Source organism: Amblyomma mixtum, chromosome 6, assembly GCF_055824585.1.
Source record: "Amblyomma mixtum isolate Tamu chromosome 6, ASM5582458v1, whole genome shotgun sequence".
NCBI lineage: Eukaryota > Metazoa > Arthropoda > Arachnida > Ixodida > Ixodidae > Amblyomma > Amblyomma mixtum.
This window is the reverse complement of record NC_143017.1, coordinates 57,572,392-57,594,301: the sequence shown is the minus strand read 5'-3', so window position 1 is coordinate 57,594,301 and position 21,910 is coordinate 57,572,392. Positions and strand designations below refer to the sequence as shown.

Below are 21,910 nucleotides of genomic sequence, written 5' to 3'. Positions count from 1 at the left end.
AATGCAGATATAAAACAGAGGCGGAGAAAGAAAAAAAAAAGAGGTTCCAGATGAGTAACAATATGACCGCCCCATCGCTCTATTTCTCGCGCTACGTTCATCGTAGTCCACAGGTTTAAGTGATCAGGGACGTTAAACCCCATAAACCAAACCAAAACAAACCATTCAAAGCTTCTCGCTCGGCCTGTAAAACATAACGCGAGCATCCGTCCTCAAGCTAGCCCCTCTTATCGCATCCATCGCCCATATGCCCCGCACTGGGGAACGCTCCGATTACGGCCAACAACCAGGGGGCAGGCACTTTCAGGAATTCGCCCAGCGCACCGCTTCTCCTGCACAGCGAATGAGCGGAAGTGACGGAGCTGTGCGCGTGAGGTCATTCAGTTAGCAGAAGCGTCCGGTCGCTCTCGCGCCGCCGGTTCCGTCTATGCCCCTATCCTCCTCGCCCCTGATGATATAAGGTTTCAAGTTCGGCCTCCTCCTCCTCCGCTGGGCGTCGCGAGGAAGCAGCGGGGCGTTCTGCGCGCCGGCTGCAGCCGCGAAGCTCGCGCGGGCCGCGCCGGGTCGTGGACTTGGAGCGAGCGCCCGCTGAGCACGCCCGGCCAAACCACGTCAGCGGGAGGCCGAGGAATCCAGTTGTTTGCGCGGCCCCCCCGAGACTTGAGCCTTTGTTCACCTCGCGAGTGGCCACTGCTGTCTTTTCTCCCGTCTCGTCCGCTGCCGCCTGCTCGCTGGCCTCGTGAGTCCAGATTCGCGAACGTCGTCGACCTGTTGAGCTTTCTTCGATCCCCCACGCCACTCGTCGAAGGGCCGTCTTCGTTCTTCGGCTCGTCATCGCTCCTCTTGTTCTTCTTCCGTCCTGCGACAAGCGAAAGGCCGGCCTCTGCTGCCCGTACCCCTCTCCTCTTTCTCTCGTATACTGAGGCAGAAAACAAAAGGAAGAGGGCTCTTTTTTATTTGTTTGGAAAACAAGAGTTTGCATCCGAGGGCCGCCGTCTCCGCACCCGCTGACAGGTGAGTTGTTCGACAATATGCACTTCTGGGTGGGTCGGCCGCCGTGCTACGGCTGGCAGAGACGACCAGCGTCTTTGTGACAGGCGACGTGCCCTAGGTGTGATGACTTGCCCTCTTGGGGTGCATATTTGGTGTTGTCCTTGAGGGATTTCTCGTGTCACACTCCGAAAGAGCTACAGAGATGTGTGACCACCTTTTTATTTTCTGGATGCCTTGTAAGCACGTACTGGTAGTCTTAATTTCCCAAGGGAAAAAAATGCCGCGAATAGAGGGGTGAAAATGTGGCTCATTTACCGCCACGGTGTCGATTTTGCTGTTGTTTTCATTTTTGCATTGTGCCTTTTGACAGGATACGCTGATATGTAGTTAGTACTTCTCTTTTTCATTGCGGCGCACGGTCCCCCAGGAAAATCGCATCCCGAGTGGTAGAGCGCGCAGAAAAGCTGACCTTACGTCGCATGCTTTCTCGTCATGAAAAGGTTACCGCAAACAAAAGCAAGAATACTAGCTTGATATGTGTTTGATAAACATCAATATCGATCTGATGCCCAAACTGCTTTTGCAATGCTTTTACCGGTTTTGGTTGATGCCAGCACTTGTACATAATGGTATACACACGATATCAGGCACTAGCAGTTTATAAAAACTTTGTCACGAAAATAAGCGTAGTAGTAGAAGTAATAATAAGAATATTCATAATTATAATAATATGAACGCTTGTATTTCCTCTAGCGGCCAAACCGTAGGGCAGATTACCTCGGGCTTACGCCTACCAGTAAGTAGCTATATCATACCTATACAGAGGTCTCTGGTGAAGAATAAAGGCTGAACTCCATGTACGCGAAAACTCACGCGAACGCGAACGCGACAGCGGCAAGCGACGAGCGGCACCGTCGCGCGAAGCGAAATACCCGTGTCGCTTGTCCTGTCGCTCGGATCTGCACTCACAGAAAATTTCGCTCGTCGCCCGGAAGTTGCCAACGCGATTAGCCAATAGCAGCTAACCTGGCAGCGTACGTCACTACCGAGCCTCTTGCCGGCTCTGGCAAAGATGGCGCTGGCTCTGGCCGGGAATCTTGCTTCACCACCGATTCGTCGTTGTCGCTACGCTGTGCCCCACGTTCAGGGCAAACTAAATGCTCACGAAGCTTTCGCTTTCTCTGAACTTGTGTCAACCACAAAATTTTAGCGATAAAACACCCCAGATTTTCAGATTGCTTCTGTTTACTGTGCTGCTAGGCTTTGCGAGTATGCGTCGTTTGAGGTCAGAGAGCGCGCGAGGTTCAAACAGGTGTGCGCCCCACGTTCAGGCAACATGGCGGCGCCCGTGACAATAACATAAAATGACATGCAATGACAAAGCTGTAAACACGTTTTATTTGACATTTTTCTGCCCAAAATTGTAATCCTTGCAAATAATGTGACTCTTGTTATAAACGCAAACAGCTTTGCGGTGTATTATGCCAGCAACACTGATCGCCGTCTCCGTTTCGCGTTCGCGTTGTCGCTATGCATGGAGCTTGGCCGGTGGGCGAAGGAGCGACAGCCAGCCGTCGTCGCCGCGCCGCCTCGTCGCGTCGCTTACTTTTTCGCGTACATGGAGCTCAGTCTTAATTGGGGTTTGATTTGACAGTTTTATTTTTTAAAAGTTCGGCGGACTTCTTTCGCTGTATATTTCAAACGCAGCTTTCAGTTTTTTTTCGGTAATTATTATTTTAAAGTAATTAATTACCAGTTTTCTGTTATGATATAAACTTTAGTTAATTATGCTCACCCGCTTCTTCTGCCGTGAAAAAAACTCGACCACGACTGTGGTTATTTATCGGCTGACGAGGCTCAGTGCAGCCTACCTTCTCAATAGAGACCAAAACTGCACCGTTTGTATTTACTGTAATACTAGGCTAGCTTCTAACTGGCATGAAAATTGAGGGGGCCACTTTGGTGCACAGGTTAGAACTCTTAGCGTGCACTTGTCTTCAGAAGTTGTTCAATGTGGGTTTCGAGAACACCGCTTTCACTACTTCATTAAGTGTTTAAGAGTGCCACTAAGGCGCAAATGTGTTCAGAGCTCACGCGAAAAGAAAAAATGTAAAGGCCACTTACTTCCAAGATCACACTCTAGGTACAAATATTTCCCTTAAAGCTAGATAAGTGGCGTTTTGACGCGAACAGCCTGGTCTTATTGCTGGCCCTGTTAGGGGGGCGGGGGGGGGGGGGGGGAGGGGGGGGAGCTGTGTTTGTAGCAAAGAAGCTAACATGCATCATCCGGGCGTAGAAGTCACCGCGAATGGCTATTTTCTCTCTTTTTTTTTACAGCAATAAGCCGAGGGTTCAAAGCTGCGATTGCATGGCACCTAAACTGACTGTTGTCTGCCCCAGGTCAAGGGAATTTATCTCGTCGCATTTGTTTTGGAGCTTCCAGCAACGACAATAGCCGGAATCGCCAATATAAACAGAGAGAATTTTATTGTAGAACTTATGTTCAGTGTCCACGATGTCCGTGGCTTGAAGCACCGAGGTCGTGTCCCTGAAAGGAGGTGCTACAACTCATGGCGTCGGCATTTAGTCACGGCTTCATGGTCAGCCGCTTTGCACCAGCTAGCTAGCAGTGCCATCGCAGGTTACTGGAAGGCGCAAGGCTGTTAATCGTGACGTCACGATAATCGTAGGTGCGGAGGAGCTTAGGGAAAAACGGTGCGGATAGTACCAGCGGGCATTGTAAGAAACAATGCTCTGATTTGACGCATGGGGAAGGGGCAGCTTGCCCTTATAAAATTGTGTATAGACAGTCTATAGACTTCCTATAGACTCTAATTCCTTCCTAGATATTTTCTTTCTTCTATTCATGGTCTGTATACTTTTTATAGACCATAGTCTACTAAAAGTGTACGCCCATAAGTCTAGATTCTCTATGGACTTTCTATAGGATTTGTCTGCCTATAGACATCTCTGCAGGATTTGTCTATAGACAGTTTATAGACTTTATAGGCGAGATTCTACGCACAGTCTATAGACTGCCTAAAGAAACTTTTTAAGTGTGGGCAGGAGGGGTCGGTACAGAGTCGACATAGGTGGAGCCTGTGACGCTAGCTCGCATCCTTACGTGACCGAAGATTACTTCCTCTTCTTGTACTCTTCAGAGGGAATCGAGACGTTTTGCTGGGGGATTCTGCACAAAGAGTAGGAAAGCAGTGAAACTATCGCGCAATGTCTTTTGGCGTAAGCACTTTGTGAGCAGCCTATGTCTGTTGGCGTAAGCACTTTGTGAGCAGCCTATAAATAACCCTACGAGGGCGCTGCAGTGAGCAAAACCTTTTACCATCGTCGGTGACGCTACGCAGAGTAGAGCCCTCATCCTCTCCAGACGGCGTTGCTCGGGCGCTTCCCGGGGCGTCGCTGGATCCGGCGACCAGCGACGCGGAAAATAGCAGTCGCCGTTTCCCTGGCAGTGCGCATTATGCGGACGCGTCTGTTACGAGGTGAACAACCGCCGACGTCCTCCATAATCAATTTCCCCATTTCCGTTTTCTCGCCCTCTTTTCATCCCCACTGTTTTGCGACGAAAAAGAAATAAAAAAGAACATACATGGGTGGATATATGCAGGCGAGAGGAGGCGAGGCAATTAATAAGGAGGATCAGTTCACCTCAGGCGGAGAAGGAACCCGGCTATGACCACAGGAAATCGGAAAATAATTGACTGCTCCACTCCTCTGCCGGCAGAGCAGGGTGGCAAATCCGCCTTTTTTTTACAAGACGTGGCGTCCTCTGGTGAGTGGCGATAATTCATCTGCTACTGGTTGAAAACAAACGTACTTGGGAGGCGCAGGCGCGATCTGGTTCCACGGGAGGCCAACTGCGAAGTGGCAGATGTGAGTGGATAGATGGAAGATAGGAGGGTCCCCTTTGAAACGGGGTGGTGGCAACGGCCATCATGCTCGGCTTTTTTCTTTATTTTTGTTTAACGGTGTTGTAAATTCTCATTCAAATTCGCCATTTTCTTTCCCTACGGTTTCCTATAGTCGGATACAACTTAAGTCTGCAGTGAAGCTCCGCCCACATTCAGCCTCCGCGCACAGAATTCCTACACGACAAAAAAGTAGTCCACTGCTTAAACATTTCTTGTTACCTAAACAAGAAGCTTATTCCAATAAAAAAATTACGAGCTGTAGAATTCTGATACGTGGATTGTTTGATATAGTCGGGCATTAAAAGCCTGACTTCGTTTACTGTTGCGATTAGCCAGCGGAGTAATACAGGACGCCGGGGACCGCAGCCCAGTGTTAGCAACTGCTGTTTTTTTAAGTTGTATCCTACTATACACTTCTAACCTTATGTGACCAATCTGCTTTTCAGCCACCAGTCTTCCAATCGCTTTTGCTAACTTCCACCGCAGAATTACTTACATGGTCATTGTTATCTTTAAACCCTAGGGCCTCAGGAAGAGTGACTGTGCCTGCATCGATATCCGGATGGAGGTGTGTTTGACAGCTGCCGCCATCTGTCGCATGCGGCTGCAACTAACATGAACTGCGCATGCGCGGAGCCACCTTGTGAAAAATGCAGATTCTCGTTTGCGATCGTAAAACCAAGATGGTCGTGCGGGTTTAGTTGCATTGATACCCTTGCATATGACTCCGTTCTGCATCCGCTCAGTTTTTATATTTTTTTCCCAAAGATTGCAACATCAGACTGTGCATCACTTTGCCTGTGTTCTTCCTTGTACCAAACACGGCGTGTTCTGCAGAAGGGTGATGACACCTAGACCGCGTAGGTCACACTCTACTGGGCGAGCTTTTTGCCGACTCTTGTTTAAATTTTTTGGCCGCCGTGGTGCCTCAGAGGTTATGGCGCTCGACTGCTGACCCGAAAGACGTGGGTTCGATCCCGACCGCGATGGTCCAATTTCGACGGAGATGAAATTCTAGAGGCCGTCTACTGTCCGACGTCAGTGCACGTTAAAGAATCCAAGGTGGTCGAAATTTCCGGAGCCCTCCACTACGGCGTCCCTCATAGCCTGAGTCGCTTTGGGACGTTAAATCCTCATAAACCAAACCACTTCTGCGTGCATTCTGGCCTTCTAGCTTGCACGGTTACCAACATGCTGAGGCGCTGCTAAAAAGGGTTTTACTCTCACACATAGGGAATAACGAGCCTGCAGACAGCAAAGAAGTTTTGTACTTAGGCACATAGCACCGTGTAGACGCTTGTAAGGGCCACACTTTTTTCCAGATTCGAGGGCAAATTTTCGGGGTGCGGCCACAATGCGCGAAAAAAAAAAAGGATGGGTAAAGCTTTATCTAGAATCCCGAAAACTGCAGTAGAGAAAACAGTTATATGAAAATCTTATGCGCATTTTGTACGTTTTAAATGTATTTCATAATATTTATCATACTGATCGGTGGCTTTATTTAACATCGGAGGATTCTAATTTCTGGTTTCGAGCCTGGCGTCGGATTGCTTAAGGGCATCAAGCTATGGCATCAAGGCACTTAAAGCAAGGCGCCGCATACGACAAATAGTCCCTCGCGCTCTCATGCACCGCGATGACACCTTCATGCGCTGTGTGCTCTAAAAGGGCCGGGCATGTCGCAGCGCTTGTGAGTAAACGTGCCTAATGATACGCGTGCTCATTTGAACACAGGATTGACCTTCCACAACGAAATCTGCATGAACTGTGCATTCCATGACGCGTGAATAAAATGTCTCATACTCTGAACTCTAGATTTCTAAAGACTGATGACACCATGCCAGTCAACCTTGGTGCCGTTCATTTTTTCACTGCATTCGGTTTTCTTATGGCGATTACCTCAATCAGCTAGACGGGATGCACTAAATGTGTTTTGGATTACATATTGCAGCTCTAATTCACGCAGTAGTAAAGATTACGCTGCCTCCGCTTCCACCTAGCTGCTGCTCGTGCATACCGGAAAACTGCTGTTGCAAGCGTCTGTGACGATGCTGTGGACGTTGCTGTGGACGAATAATCTCGTTATGAAGTCGTCCCGCCCCAGAAAATACACGCTAAGTCACCCTCGGCTAAACAAAAGAAGATCAAGTACGTAAGGCCTGAAGCAGTTTAAAAACCTTCGACATGTACTACATAAATTCATCATCATCAGCCTGACTACACCCACTGCAGGGCAAAGGCCTCTCCCATGTCTCTCCAATTAATCTTGTCCTTTGCCAGTTGTGGCCACTGTATCCCCGCAAACTTATTAATCTCATCCGCCCACCTAACTTTATGCCGTCCCCTGCTACGTTTGCCTTCTCAGGAATCCACTCCGTTACTCTTAAGGACCAGCGGTTATCTTGCCTTCGCATTACATGCCCTGCCCATGCCCATTCTTCCTCTTGATTTCAACTAGGATGTCATTAACCCGCGTTTGTTCCCTCACCCACTCCGCCCTCTTCCGATCTCTTATAGTTACACCTATCAATTTTTTTTCCATAGCTCGCTACGTTGTTCTGAACTTAAGCTGAACCCTCTTTGTTAGACTCCACGTTTCTGCCCCATAGGTGAGTACCGGTAAGATACAGCTGTTGTATACTTTTCTCTTGAGGGATATTGGTAAACTACCATTCATGATCTGAGAGAACCTGCTATATGCGCTCCATCCCATTCTTATTCTTCTAGTTATTTCCCTCTCATGATCCGGATCTGCGGTCACTACCTGCCCTAAGTAGACATATTCTCTTACTACTTCCAAAACCTCGGAACCAATTGCGAACTGCTGTTCCCTTGCTAGGCTGTTGAACATTACTTTGGTTTTCTGCATGTTAATTTTTAGCCCCACCGTTCTGCTTTGCCTGTCTAACTGACTGATCATACTTTGCAGTTCTTTTCCTGAGTGGCTTAGCAAGGCAATGTCATCAGCGAATAGCAAATTACTCAGGTATTCTCATTAACTCTTATCCCCAACTCTTCCCATTTCAGGCCGCGGAATATTACCTGTAAGCAGGCAGTGAAGAGCATTGGCGAGAGGCGAGATCGTGTCTCCCTGCCTGACACCTTTCCGTATTGGAATTTTATTGCTGACTTTATGGAGAACTATAGTAGCTGTTAAATCGTTATAAATATCTTCCAATATTTTCACATTACGCTCTTCCACACCCTGATTCCGCAATGCCTGCATGACAGCTGAGGTTTCCAACTGAGTCAAATGCTTTCTCGTAATAAATGAAGGCTATATATAGAGGTTGGTTATATTCTGCGCATTTTTCTATCACCTGACTGATAGTGTGAATGTGGTCTATTGTCGAGTATCCTTTACGAAAGCCTGCCTGATCATTTGGTTGACTGAAGTCCAAGGCTGTCCTGACCCTATTAGCGATTACCTTGGCAACGGACAATAAGCTGATTGGTCTGTAATTCTTCAAGTCCTTGACGTCTCCTTTGTTATGAATTAAGATAATGTTAGCGTTCTTCCAAGCTTCTGGTACTCTCGAGGTCACAAGGCACTGCGTATACAGGGTGGCTAGTTTTTCTAGCACAATCTTTCCTCCGTCCTTCAACAAATCTGCTGTTACCTGATCCTCACCAGCTGCTTTTCCCCTTTGCATTGTTCCTAAGGCTTCTTTTACTTCATCCTTCGTTACTGGCGGGATGTCCCGTTGCTGTGCTCGACTGCCTCTCTCAGTAACTTGATGATTACATTCGCTACTGCATAGATTTGTGTAGAACTCTTCGGATAATTTAACTATCTTGTCCATATTGCTGATGACATTGCCCTCTTTGTCTTTTAGCGCATACATCTGGTTTTTACCTATGCCCAGTTTTATTCTCACTGATTTTAGGCTACCTCCAGTCCTTAGAGCATGCTTGATTTTCTCCATGTTAAACTTTCTTATGTCGGCTATCTTGCGCTTATTTATTAACTTCGATAGCTCTGCTAGTTCTATCCTGTCTGTGGATTTAGACGTCCTCATGCTTTGGCGTTTCTTAATCAGATCTTTAGTCTCCTGAGATAGCTTGCTGGTATCCTGTCGAACCATCCTACCACCTACTTCTGCGGCGCACTCTGTAACGATAGCTGTGAGATTATCATTCGTTGTTTCAACACTACGGTCGTCTTCTTCAGTTAAAGCGGAAAATCTGTTCTGCAGCGGCATTCTGAATTCATCTACCTTCCCTCTTAATGCTAACTCGTTAATAGCCTTTCGCTTCACTAGTTTCCTCCGTTCCCTCTTCAAATTTAAGCTAATACGAGACCATACCATTCTGTGGTCGCTACAACAGACCTTACCGAGGACCTCCACATCCTCTACGATGCCAGGGTGAGCACACAGTATGAAGTCCATTTCATTTTTAGTCTCACCATTGGGGCTCTTCAACGTCCACTTCCTGTTTGCTCGTTTGCGGAAGAATGTATTCATAATCCGTAAATCATTTCTATCTGCGAACTCTACTAATAACTCTCCCCCACTATTTCTAAAACCTATGTTATAGTCATCTACCGCCTGGTCTCCAGCCTGCTTTTTACCTACCCTCGCATTAAAGTCGCCCATCAGTACAGTGTACTGTGATATTACTTTGGTTATTGCCAATTCCACATCCTCATAGAAGCTTTCAACTATCTGGTCATCATGGCTTGATGTAGGCGCGCAGGCCTGCACCACCTTCAGCTTGTACCTCTTATCAAGCCTAATCACGATAGCTGCCACTCTCTCGTTAATACTGTAAAACTCCTCAATGTTGCCAGCTATATCCTGATTTATGAGGAATCCCACACCTTGTTATCGCCTATCTGCTAATCCACGATAGTGCAGTACGTGCCCGCCCTTTAGTACTGTATGCGGATCATCTGTCCTGCTAACCTCACTAAGCCCTATGACATCCCATTTAATAGCGGCTAATTCCTCCAACAGCACTGCTAAGCTAGCCTCACTTGATAAAGTTCTTGCGTTAAACGTTGCAAGGTTCAGTTTCCAGTGGCGGCCTGTCCGGAGCCAGAGATTCTTAGCACCCTCCGCTGCGTCACAGATCTGACCGCCGCCTTGGTCAGTTGCTCCGCAGCTGCTGGGGACTGAGGGCCGAGGGTTAATTGGTTTGTTCATAGAAGGTTGCGGCCAAGTACTACGCCAGGGTGGCCAAATCCTGTTATGGTGAGGAAGTGCGTTGTCGGTTCTGGTCACCTAAATCAGGCCGCACTCCACGCCTGGTTATGCAATTCCATCGACACGCGGAGTTGTTTTTTATTGCGAAAGCAATACTACTTGCACTTTCCAGTGGTGGGTGACCACCATCGTGCCGCGGCGGTGACCACCATTGACCTTCATTTGACCTTGATTGCATTAGTTGGATTAGATTGGATTAGATTAGACTAGATTAGGTTACATTAGATTAGAGTAGATTGCATTGGATTGGATTGTATAACCGATGCATCACCACAAGTCTAACCACAAGCACCACCACCAGCTACACTACCAGCTGTACCATGGCGTTGGTACCGATATTGCTTTCGCAATTACCGGGCTTAACCAAGCTAAGCCACAGCGAATTTTTTTAACCCGGTGGAGAATTGCGTGGCACCTGGATTCGAACCCCGGACCTCTTGCACGTGAGGCGGATGCTCTACCTCTACGCCATCGCTGCATCCAGCGTATTTGGAATAAGCTGACCACCAGAATAAACTAGGCAGAGCCGTTGACGTGAACATCAGTGGCATTTCTTTTTGGTACTGTGTTCGTCCTCTTAAGCCAAAACAAATTTCCGGCCTGTATTTGCAATCGGGAACAAAAGACATGCATACTGCCGTGTGCTCAACAGTCCAAATCCAAGCACTTCACAATAGCAGTACGTACAATTCAGATGGAACAAATCACCGACATGAAGGTACAGTATCGTAATTAACACTTAAGATCCCCGAAAGATGTATAATTTGTGTATCGATATATGCACGGGAACGGTGTGACGTCATATCCACCGGAAGCCGTCACGGCATAGTGTCCTCGGCTTTCGCCTCTGAACACTTTAGTTGCCAAAGTGTCCGCGCAATTTTTTAAAGGACGGCTGCCTGCAATGCGTGCTTATTTCCTGTCGGTGATCCGTGCAGTACGCTCTAAACACGAAAAGAGTGAAAAGGGAGTATCCTGTTGTCTGGCGCTCTCCCTTTTACAAAAGGAAGTCCGCTAGCGGATAGCATACTTCTTTCCTACTCTCATATTGCAGTATTCGTGTTTAGAGCGCAGACTGCAGCGCACCCAGACCCCTCAGTCTCGTGTTGCTTCCCTAGGACGTCCTTTTGTTCAGCCTAGTTGCTACAATTATATTTATCCATAAAAGGCGAAATTCTCGCTGACAGAGCAAAGCAGGCTTCAGCCCATGCTGTCACAAAATCTTCGCTCAGTTCCGGTCCGTTTGTCCCTCGGGATAGGTGGGCAATCATGAACAGTTTGTCCAGCAGGTATTGAATCTTTCGAGAGCAGCGCTTTGTTTGACGCAAACAGGCGTACCTCAGGGCGTGTAGGCGCTTTTGGGCAGATAGCGCGGTCAGCAAAGCAGCATGTGAGGGCCGTAGAGGGGCGCACAAAATGTTCTTAGTTCGCCGCTATGACGGCGGCGACGAAGTACTCGGCGTGCATTGTGTGGCATTGAGGAGTGGGAGATTACAGTCTATAGACTTCTTATTGACTCTATTGACTTACTATCGGTATTGCTTTTTGTGTAATCATAGTCTGTAGACTGTCTGTAGATAAAAGTCTACTAAAAGTATATGGCCATAAATCTATAGATTTTCTATAGACTCTTCTCTGGGATGTGTCTATAGAGAGTCTGTAGACTTTATAGACAGAAGCCTGTAGACACTCATAGACTGTCTAAAACTTTTTTCGTAAGAGTTTTGTCGTTTATCTGGCGAAGATATCGACCACCTGGCAATACGGTTGAAATTAACCCGCCTCCTTAATGTATGCGTCACAATTCAATACGAGTCATTGTTACGCATACAGTAAGGAGGCGGGTTAATTTCAACCGTATTGCCAGGTGGTCGATATGCGTCACAATTCAATACGAGTCGTGTACTGTGCGATGTCAGTGCACGTTAAAGAACCCCAGGTGGTCAAATTTCCGGCGCCCTTCACTACGGCGTCTCTCATAGCCTGAGTCGCTTTGGAACGTTAAACCCCATAAACCAAACCAAACCATCAATACGAGTCGTTATCTTGTGCAAACCCTTCTTTTTCTTTGGAGTAGCAGTTAGGTTAACTTACTATTGAATAAATCTATAATTAATTTGAATAGCACTTCTCGAGCTAGCTAGTTGTTCAAACAAAAACCGGCACAGCGCAAGCTTCACAAAGCGCACAGAAAGGGTCAGTGTCTCGTCTTCCGATCACCTTAGTATCATCGCTCTTTATGCACTGTATTTTTACCTCTTTCTCCTCTTGCTGTGAGTGCTTGTACAACAAATACTCTAGCATTTCTATCTATTTCCCTCCCACTCCTGCAATGCCAACCTTCCCTATGCTCACGAGCTGCGCTCAACATCTTCATCATTCTAACTCAGCCCGCGGCCAGAAAAAGGCGTTTCCCATAAAGCTTCAAATAGCCCTGTCAGTTTAGTAATTTCATAGAACTTTTTTTTCGTTTCGCTAGCAATGGCAGACAGAGATATCGACGCGATTGAAGGCAAAGTAAGCGTCCTTCTCATCACGGGGCTTGACTACCATTCGTGGAGCGTAGGAAGTGCTTCTCCGCGTTACATGAGAAAATTGGGCCAAGCACGCTTGTAGAGATGGCTGAGGAACCGATTGCATGTTCTGCATTTGTAATCGTTCAGCATTTGTAATCGTTCAGTGGTGTCTGCCGCTCTCCTTAGTTGTGCTTGTCCGAAATGAATGCTGTAAAGAGTGGCGCGATGGAAAGAAAAAAAAACGGGTGTTCATTGATGCGCATTGCTTCTGAGGTTGTTTTTGAACGTCTCATACGACGTGAAGGGAACCCCGGCTTTAAGGACGCCATGCAGAGCGTTGCCACCCTGCTTCGTTCAAAAAAAAAATTGACAGAACAGGGAACGGTGTTCTCTTGTAGGAATGTGCAGTTTCTGCGCACTATTGGCATCTCAACCGCACTTCATGAGTGCAGTAGTGTTGCTTCCTTCAACCGTTAAGGGACCGCCTTCTGGCGATGTTTGGCGGGAACTGCATGCTATCAGAGAACGCGACAAGGGTATGCCTGTCGCGTCACTCATAGTGTTCGGCGTTAGGCGCAGCCCTGTTCGTCTTTCTATTCCCACAGAACAGATTGTACGTAGATGCGTTCACGTCCGGTGTTAGAAAAAATGAACAGCTTCACAGCATCAGAGGCCCTGAGATACCGGAACCAGAGGGCGCTTCGCGGTAGGCACGATATCGCAACCGGAAGCTTGTTGTGCAGTTGAGGCCGGAACAAAGTGCGATACAAGATTGACGTGCACGCAGTCTAGGCAAACCCACAGAGATTCGAAAAAGCGGGGACTCAACTTGGCCAGGTTTTTTTCTCACTTAAAACAAAAAAAAAGTTCGAATTAAACTTGCAGAAATAAATTTCATTGAATGGCACTGTGCAACTTACTATGTTTCATATTTTTGCCCGAAATACCTAACAAAGCAATTTACTTCTGAATGGGCCTCAAAAGAAAAGTTTTCCTCAAATTTAGGAGTTTTTTGCTAATATGGCTTTCGTTTTTGAGCTCTTAAACATTTTTATCGGCTTCTTTGCCTTCTGGACAACTTATAAAAATAGTTGGAATAACTACTACGTAGAATGTGCAATTCCATAAAAGGTTTCAAAAATTCTATATTTTGCACCTTCTGTATTTACTATTTGAAAATATAACAAATTCACTTCAATTTAATGCATATTAAACGACAATGCCTTTTGTTTGCATGAAAAAAGTTTCATACTCATGCGTAAAAAGTTTATTCTTAAATTTTTTTGCAAGACTACCCACTTCAAAACTTGAGTTGGTGGCCACGGCACGCATAAGATTTTCTCGCCAGAAAACAAGTTTTGCTCATATTTGCCATCGTAGCACAATAATCCATGATTTTTTTAAGAAATCAAAGATGGCCGAGTGCAAAGTCAGGGTTAGTTGGCATGGAATGATCCAAAACCACATGCAGCAGCGAATGCCTGGACTAGCAGTTCAGGGAGAGCACATTAAGGTAGAGTTTTTTTTTTTTTTTACAATTGACCAACACCTAGCAGGCAAGTAGGCAAGAAGACCTAGCAGTTTTCTTTTTTACTCGAGGTAGCTAAACACACTTCAGAGTGTATAGTGCGCCGAGATATGCGGCTTTTATGTTAAAAAAAAATAACACCCAACCTTGATCAAGCTGCTAATCAGCAGCTTTTTGTTGCTTGCCTTCGCATTTTTGTATCCTTGAAAAACCTGCAAAATAAAATTGAATTAAAATTGAAACTGAAGCAACTGAGTCAGATGCCAGGGTCTAATGCGTCCGCGTACACCTGCCATGCTTTCACCGAGCGGCATTTCTCTCTGTGTGAATCTTCTTGCCACTGTGTGTTTCCTTTTTCGCATTGTTGCCCTCGCAATCCTATGTGACGTTCTCAATTCATTGCGTCCCCCTTGCTCACAACTGCGGTACGTCCGGCTCGAGTTGACCATTAGAGAAAGCAGGGCGTTATTTTGACTCGCTTCCTTGGGAAAAATACCCACCTGCCTTCTTTCTTTCTTTTTTTCTTTCTTCCTTTCTTTTTCCTTTCTTTCTTTCCTTCTTTCTTTCTTCCTTTCTTTCTTTCTTCCTTCCTTTCTTGCTTGCTTTCCTCCTTTCTTTCTTTCCTTCTCCCTTCCTTTCTCTCTTTCTTTCCTTCTTTCTTTCTTTCCTTCCCCCTTTTTCTCTTCCTTTCCTTCTTTCTTCCTTTAGTTCTCCCTTTCTCTCTTTCTCCGTTTCCTTTTTGCTTCCTTCCTTTCTTTCTTTCTTCCTTCCTTCCTTTCTTTCTTTTTTCCCATTTACGAAAACTGTGCTTCGTTTTCTCCTTCGCATCGCGACGCATTGACGTCGTTGCAACTCTATGCGGAGACGGAGCTCCTTCGTTGCCTGCGAGTACGGAGTGTTTTGGACTAATCTGTTATTACTTTTTTTTTTCTTTTCACTCCAAGCTGTACGTGTCACTGACTGCCTTTTTCTTTTTTCTTTGCTTCTTTTTTTCGTGCCTTTCGCAGATGAAACCCTCCGCCTCCCTCTGGGTCTTCGCCATTGTCTTCTGCTCCGCAATGCTGAGAGCGCACAGTCAGGCGTGCCGCACAGAGCGGCAACAGGTGAGGCGCCGGACCGCGTGTTTTGGTCTGCACTTTGACCACTGCGATATGCACTTTTTTTTTCCCCCCATTGCTTCGAGCTTGACATCGGCTGATTGGCACGATATTGGAAATGAATTCGCAAAGACCGGACCTACAACGAATCAGAGTGAAACCATCCATTTCCAATAACGGGGCGATTACCTGCGCAGCTTGGGAGCTAACAGACGCTTTGGAATGGCACATTCCGAGAATTACTGTACAGGGTCGGGTGTGTAACTTTGTCTATATACAAGGTGTTCCACCTAGGGCTTTACACAGTTTTTAAAACTAGGTTTTTTTTACTTAGAAGATCGCTTTTTTTCAGCATAGCGTTGCGAGCGGTGAAGTACATCAAAATACCACTAAGACATGCTAATCAGCAGGCTGGTTAACTTATATTGACTAGTTAACTATTTAACTATTACTGTTAGGCCCCTTAATTATTGAGAGGAGTAGTCCACCGTAGACATTACACATATCAGTTTTTAGAACTTCAAGAACGTGGTTACCCTCAGCGCTGTGTCCCAACAAATTTTGGCTATTTTGTCGAGTTATGTGTACTGGAGAGGTTGCTTTGCCTGCAAGCTTCTCGAAAGCGCATGTATTTTTGCGCGATGCAGCCAGAATTTGTTGGGCCACAGCGCTGAGGGTAACCACGTTTTAGAAATTCTAAAAATTGATATGTATTTTATTTACGGTGGGCTACACTCCTCTCTCAATAATTAAGGGGCCTAACAGTATGAGTTAAAAAGTTAGCTATTAAATATTAGTTAACCAGGCTTCTAGCTAACACCCCTTAGCTGTATTTTCATGTATATAACCGCTGGCAATGATATACCGAAAAAGTGCTCTTCTAACTAAGAAAGCCTATCATTTAAAGTTTTGTAAAGTCTTAGGTGAAACACCCTGTATAGATCTGTAGAGCGGCAGGCTCGGAGTCGCCGCAGTGGAAGTTATTCGGATTTAACCTTTTTTATTGCTTTAAATAACAGTGCCGTAAGTGAGGGTTGCACCATACTGGTTGCTTTCAGCAAAGACTGTACCTACTCCCTCGCCACCCTTGCCATTGGCGTTCAACACAGGCAGTTGACATATGTAAAGCGCTTTAAGGTATGTATAGCCTTTGTCACAAATATACAGTCCAGGAAGTTTGTGCAGTGGGGAATCCATGTAAGCTTTAGCGAGGTGAGAAGGACAGGTCATCTCATCTGTGAGAAATTAGTAACGCTAGCCATGAAAAAAATGGTGGCTGATTACCTTAGTCAGGCCAAATGCAAATTAGGTGCTCTAGCGCTTCGCCTTTCACTTCGGTTCTGGTGTTGAGATTCAGTGTTCAGGGAAGAGAATTGTTCGGAAAGCGTTAATGCGTTAATGTCCATAGTTTATGCTTAATTGGTCATTCGCTACTTTAGATCCATAAACCACTGGGAGTCCTCATGCACTCGAAACAGAAATGAGTCAAGGTTGTGATCTAGCGCACTCTCTTTTATAAAAGCCGCCGCGGTGGCTCAGTGGCTATGGTGCTCGGCTGCTGTCCCGAAAGACACGGGTTCGATCCCGGCCGCGTGGGCTGAATTTCTTTGGAGGAGAAATTCGAGGCCTGTGTACTGTGCGATGTCAGTGCACGTTAAAGAACCCCAGGTGGTCGAAATTTCCGGAGCCCTCCACTACGGCGTCTCTCATAGCCTTAGTCGCTTTGGGACGTTAAACCCCATCAACCAACCAACCAACCAACCAACCAACCAACCAATCTCTTTTATGAAAGAAAGTACGCTAGACGATGGCTTACTCCCTTTTGGCACCCATACAAGCGTATTTGTGTTTAGAGTGCAGTAGTAGTATAAAACTTTATTGCGCAAAATGGGACGGGGTTGGGGTCTTGAGCAGCAGGTGGTGTTCCTAGGTACAGGATCCAATTGGTTCTTGCTGCCTCCTCGGCCCACTCAACCAGCACAAACTGATCTTGCGGGTGATCTTAGTGGTAGAGTACACCACTCCTGTTTCAGTGGTGCCGTGGTTAAGCGATGCGCCACTGCCCTGTTATGGTAGGTGCTGGGGTTGGGTGCAGACCCAGGATGCTTCTCCTGAGCCCTCTCTCGCGATTAATTGACCTGCCTTCTGCCACGGTAGGCAGGTTGCTTGCTAGGTGTATGTTTACACACACACACCTGGGCAGGTTGCCCACATCCAAATGGGCAGGTTCTGCCCAACACCCGATGGGCAGGTGAGCTGCTTGCCACAAAGCAGGATTCAGACAAACAAACACAACGACTAAATGCTGCGAATGGCACTATATAAGTGGCCACGCACTAAAACTAAACTCCCCTTCATAGTCCTGGAGCAAGCCTGGTGGGGTGTATACTTTTCCGACAACGGCTCTAATTCGTTGCTTACGTTATACACTCCCGCCTGCCTTCGCTTCTGATGTAACGCACGAACTTTGATGGAGAAAAACTATTCGTCCTCCTGAAGAAAGAACCCAGCAGCCATTGTAAGCAAGAAAAGCATAAGAATCTTCTTTTTTTATTTTACTGGTGGTATTTGTCTCAACGCCAACTCATATATGGAGCGAACCTGCACGACAAACTTCGTGTGGCCAGCATAAGCGCGGCGGAACGCTGGCGTAGGCGAAAAACAGACGTCCGCCGCCATATAGTCTGAGAGTTGCTAGAAACGGCGAGATTCGATCCTGAGTAACCTCCCCCCCCCCCCCCCGAAAAAAAAAAGTCGGCATAGGCACTTAAGAGCAGAAGGCGAGCTGCGCCTTGATGAATAGCTGGCAGTTCTGCCTCTGCATGGCTCTACGTAGCCGCCGCGCCTCTAGTGTCCTGCGAGATAACTTCGTGAAGGCAGTCGCCGCCGTACCGCGGCCCGCGCTCCGCCTTATGGGTATGGCGCGATAGCTACTGGGTCAATGCTGATATATGCAGTATTGATCTTTCTCTACTTGACATTCACCGCCCCCTAGGAGTCCTCATACCACTACTGGCGCGGTGGTGCAGCGGGTAAGCGATGCGCCACCGCCCTGGGTTGGGATGGCAGGTGCAATCACCATCAGATGCAACCACCAGATGCAACCACCATCGGGCTGGTTGCATGAGGACGCCATCTGTTACGGGTACCATCGAGTGTTAGCACACACACCCACTGCACACATAGACCGGTCATTGGGGCAAGTAAGATTTACACCTTAGAAACGGTTTCCAACCGCAGTTAAGTCATTATTCATTCAAAGGCGGCAAAGATGATTGACATTTTGTTTAGGCTCAATGTTAACTTGGCAATTTTTGTCCTTCTTCATCAGCGCATACACTAGAGGACGCTGAGAAATCGCCGGGTTGCCCACACTTCGCAGTGGTAATCGTGACCCGGCCGAGCTAGGCAGCCTGGATGCGCCTCCTCGACCCCGCAATGGAGCGCATCCAGACAGCCTAGGCCTAGCCATCGTCTATAGCCTCGGCGTGTTGCTGGTGTTTCTGTTTGAAATGCAGCAGCGTTTTGTGTTCCGGACAAATATCGGTCGTATCTGGACAGCTGCGATCGATATATCACTGCGCAGGATGCGTGCACAGCTTCGGTCGCCTTATCTGCCCCATCTGTAGTCTAGCAGAGTCGAATACGGCGGTCGCGCCCTGAGTGGTCCGCGCTGACAACTTGCACAGCCCTCACTTCCGGCTGACTCACTTCCGGCTAGCCCGGCTTGATCGACAGCGAACAAAGGCCGGACGGACTCCAGGCGGCCGTTCGCAACTTTTTCGCTACATGGGAGTCGGCCTTAAGTGGAGGATTAACTGCGCATCAATTCTTAGGTGGAAGGTTATTGAAGTGACTGGGCATCTGATTTACCACTTAGATTAAAAAAGTCATTAAAAAAACACATTTTCCCAAGGTCTGCTGGGTTTCAACGGCTCCTGTTTATTTTTATTTTCGTGTGTCTATCGTAACGAGCCGCTTATTTCCGCCCTTGCATTGCATCCTAGTCATCCGCCCGTCTTATGTAAAATTGGAAATTTGGAATCAGACCTCTAGTCGATTATCTAATCCAGGTAATTGGCGCGTAAGACCGCGGGTAAGCTAACCGAATAAGACGACGTGTTTCCTGGCTAACACAAAATGGCGGCGCCACATTGGAGGGGAATGGGAGAGCAGTACGAAGACTGTATACATCGTGTTTTGCTGTAGCTATATAATGACACCGTTGTACACGTGACTGAAAATTTCTGTCAGCCACACTGTGAGAGAGAAAGAAAACATAGAAAGGAAGGGCGAGCAGGTTAACCAGACATATGTCCTCTCTCTGGGGCAAGGAGCTTTAAGGAAAGAACAGATGGGAACAATAAAGGGCATCACATAATTACACGCATGCGCCTGAGGTAATAAGTAAAGGAATATCCTTTGTAGAGCACCCGATGTCGATCCTTTTCAGTCGCGAAGTGGGATTTGACATCTAAACAGAAAATATTGTCAGCCACTGTTGTGAACATATTGCTGGAAATGGTCTAAGCTTGCGATGCACAGCAAAATCATGCTTTTAAAGTTGGTCCTCGCCCAGAGTAACTCATACAGCCGTATAATACCAATGGGGTGCATTTTTGACAATAAGCAGCGGAAAGCTACAGGCGTTCCGAAGAGGAATCTACGGATGCATTGAATGTTATAGTGCAGTCCCGCGATGTGCTAAAAAAAAAGCTTTCGTGAACAACTAACCGTTGAAAATTGAATTCGGCTTCTCCAGAATTTGCTGGTATGACTCTGAGCCGTTTAGCTTGGGTACACACGGTTATTTATCCAAGATAAGACGCTTGCCTTACGAACTACCGGGACGGCTACAGAGCCAAAGGGGAGAGCAGCTCCGTGGAAATGCAACGCCACCTTGAGGAGCATCCTACTTATTTCGAACTTGGATTTCGACGACACGTATCGATCGCTGCGCCTTACTCAGCAGTGTTAGGTATTCGATCGACTTGGTCGCCATGTTCCGCGAGGGTATAGTGGCAATGTCACTTGAGAGGATCGGCCAAAGAATCGAGAGCCGTAGGAAAGATCATCCGCACGACATGATTTTGAGAAAAAAAGAGAAAAAAAAATGAGAACGCTAGGCAATGAGACGCGTGGTTCAGCATAATCCCTGCCCTCCTGTTCCTGACGGGCCAGTGAGTACCCGAACCGATCCATGATATCCTTGCTTTCCATGAAGGAACTCCTTCAGTAAACAATTAGAGAGTTTTAGAATTGGGGCCCCAAGAGAATTGCTGACCGCAAGTGCGCATGCGCAAAACCCAAGCCAGTCTTGGGCTCTTGCGTTCGCGTTAACCCAAGACCCAAAAATCGAAAACTAGCTGAGCCCCCAAGCCGTCTTGGGTCACCTTCGCGAGTGACGAGAAATCGCGAAATCACCGTACAGCAGATGATCGCAGAGCAAACTTGCTGTCCTTCGACTGATTTTTACCATTTTACACAGGTGAACTCGCAGTTTTGAAGTGAATCACCAAAAAAAAAACACTAAGAGCGCTTGGCTGCGATTGGCTATGCTCGACTTAAAATCGTTTACTTAATTCGTAGTACTAACCGAACGATTACGTTTATTGGAATTTCTCGCTAGCTCTCCTTGCTCAAAAATGCATTCTGTTCGTTTTCACTTACAAGAAAAGCTTTTCTTTTTTGTTGTTTTCAAACACCTTTTTATTTTCCTCACTGCGGCGTAACGAGCGCTCGACGCAACGCTGTCTGCGTTTGACCCAATTCTCAAACTCTGCTGTTCCTCTAAACCCAAGATCAACAACGCAACGCGGCTTGGGGGCCCAGAGTCTTGGGTCCCCAATTCTAAAACTGCAATATTTTCGTGTGGGAACAAAATGCATGCAATCACGACCACTGCGTCGCATTGGGCTGTCCTGTCCCCCGCAGTGCAGTCCACGGAACGCCTGCTGCGAGGGCCTTGCCTGCGCGCCCATGTTCCGGGACGAGAAGAACCCGACGCTGTTCTACGGCAACTGCCTGCGGCCCGTGCAGTCGTCGCCGCCGCGCACCGAGCCCGACCGGCGGCCCCCCTTTGGGCTGCCTCTGCTCAGGGACAGGCCGTGACTCTGCTACTGTGAGCCAATAAACAAGGCTACGCATTTCACAAGTCGTGTGCATGGTTGCTTCTAGCGGTCCTCTTCCAGTGTTTCAATAAAACTTCGGTTGGGCCTAGTTGGTACATGATGTTGTGAAGGTGTAGGTTGCGCACCACGGACGAACCAGGAAGAAAAGACACAGAGACACACACAAGCGTTTGTGTGTGTCTCTATGTCTTTTCTTCGTGGTTCGTCCCGTGGTGCTCAGCCTACACCTTCACAACATCCTCTTCCAGTGCAAATGCGCACGATGACGCGGCTTATATACAAGTATCTCTAACTCCGACCGCTATCACAGCATTGCATTCGGCAAAGGTTCGCAGTCTGTACCGGCTTTGCGCACAACTGATAGCGCAAAAAAAAGGACACAGACGACACAGAAGTGGACAGAAGCGGACAGAGGTGGACAGAAGTGGACGACACAGAAGTGGTAACAGTCGAAGAACTGTTTCCAACCAGCCCAAACCAAGCTCTTGTTGCACAAAGGACTCTATACA

At 47.2% G+C, this 21,910-nt stretch overlaps 1 long non-coding RNA gene across 1 annotated transcript; it reads left to right on the top strand.

Moving 5' to 3' along the window:
* The first annotated feature begins 467 nt into the window (after positions 1-467).
* Positions 468-21,418, top strand: LOC149339207 (uncharacterized). Its single transcript, XR_016283781.1, has 3 exons — positions 468-1,014; positions 15,181-15,276; positions 21,205-21,418. It is a non-coding gene; the product is annotated as an uncharacterized LOC149339207 (long non-coding RNA).
* Positions 21,419-21,910: the final 492 nt, after the last annotated feature.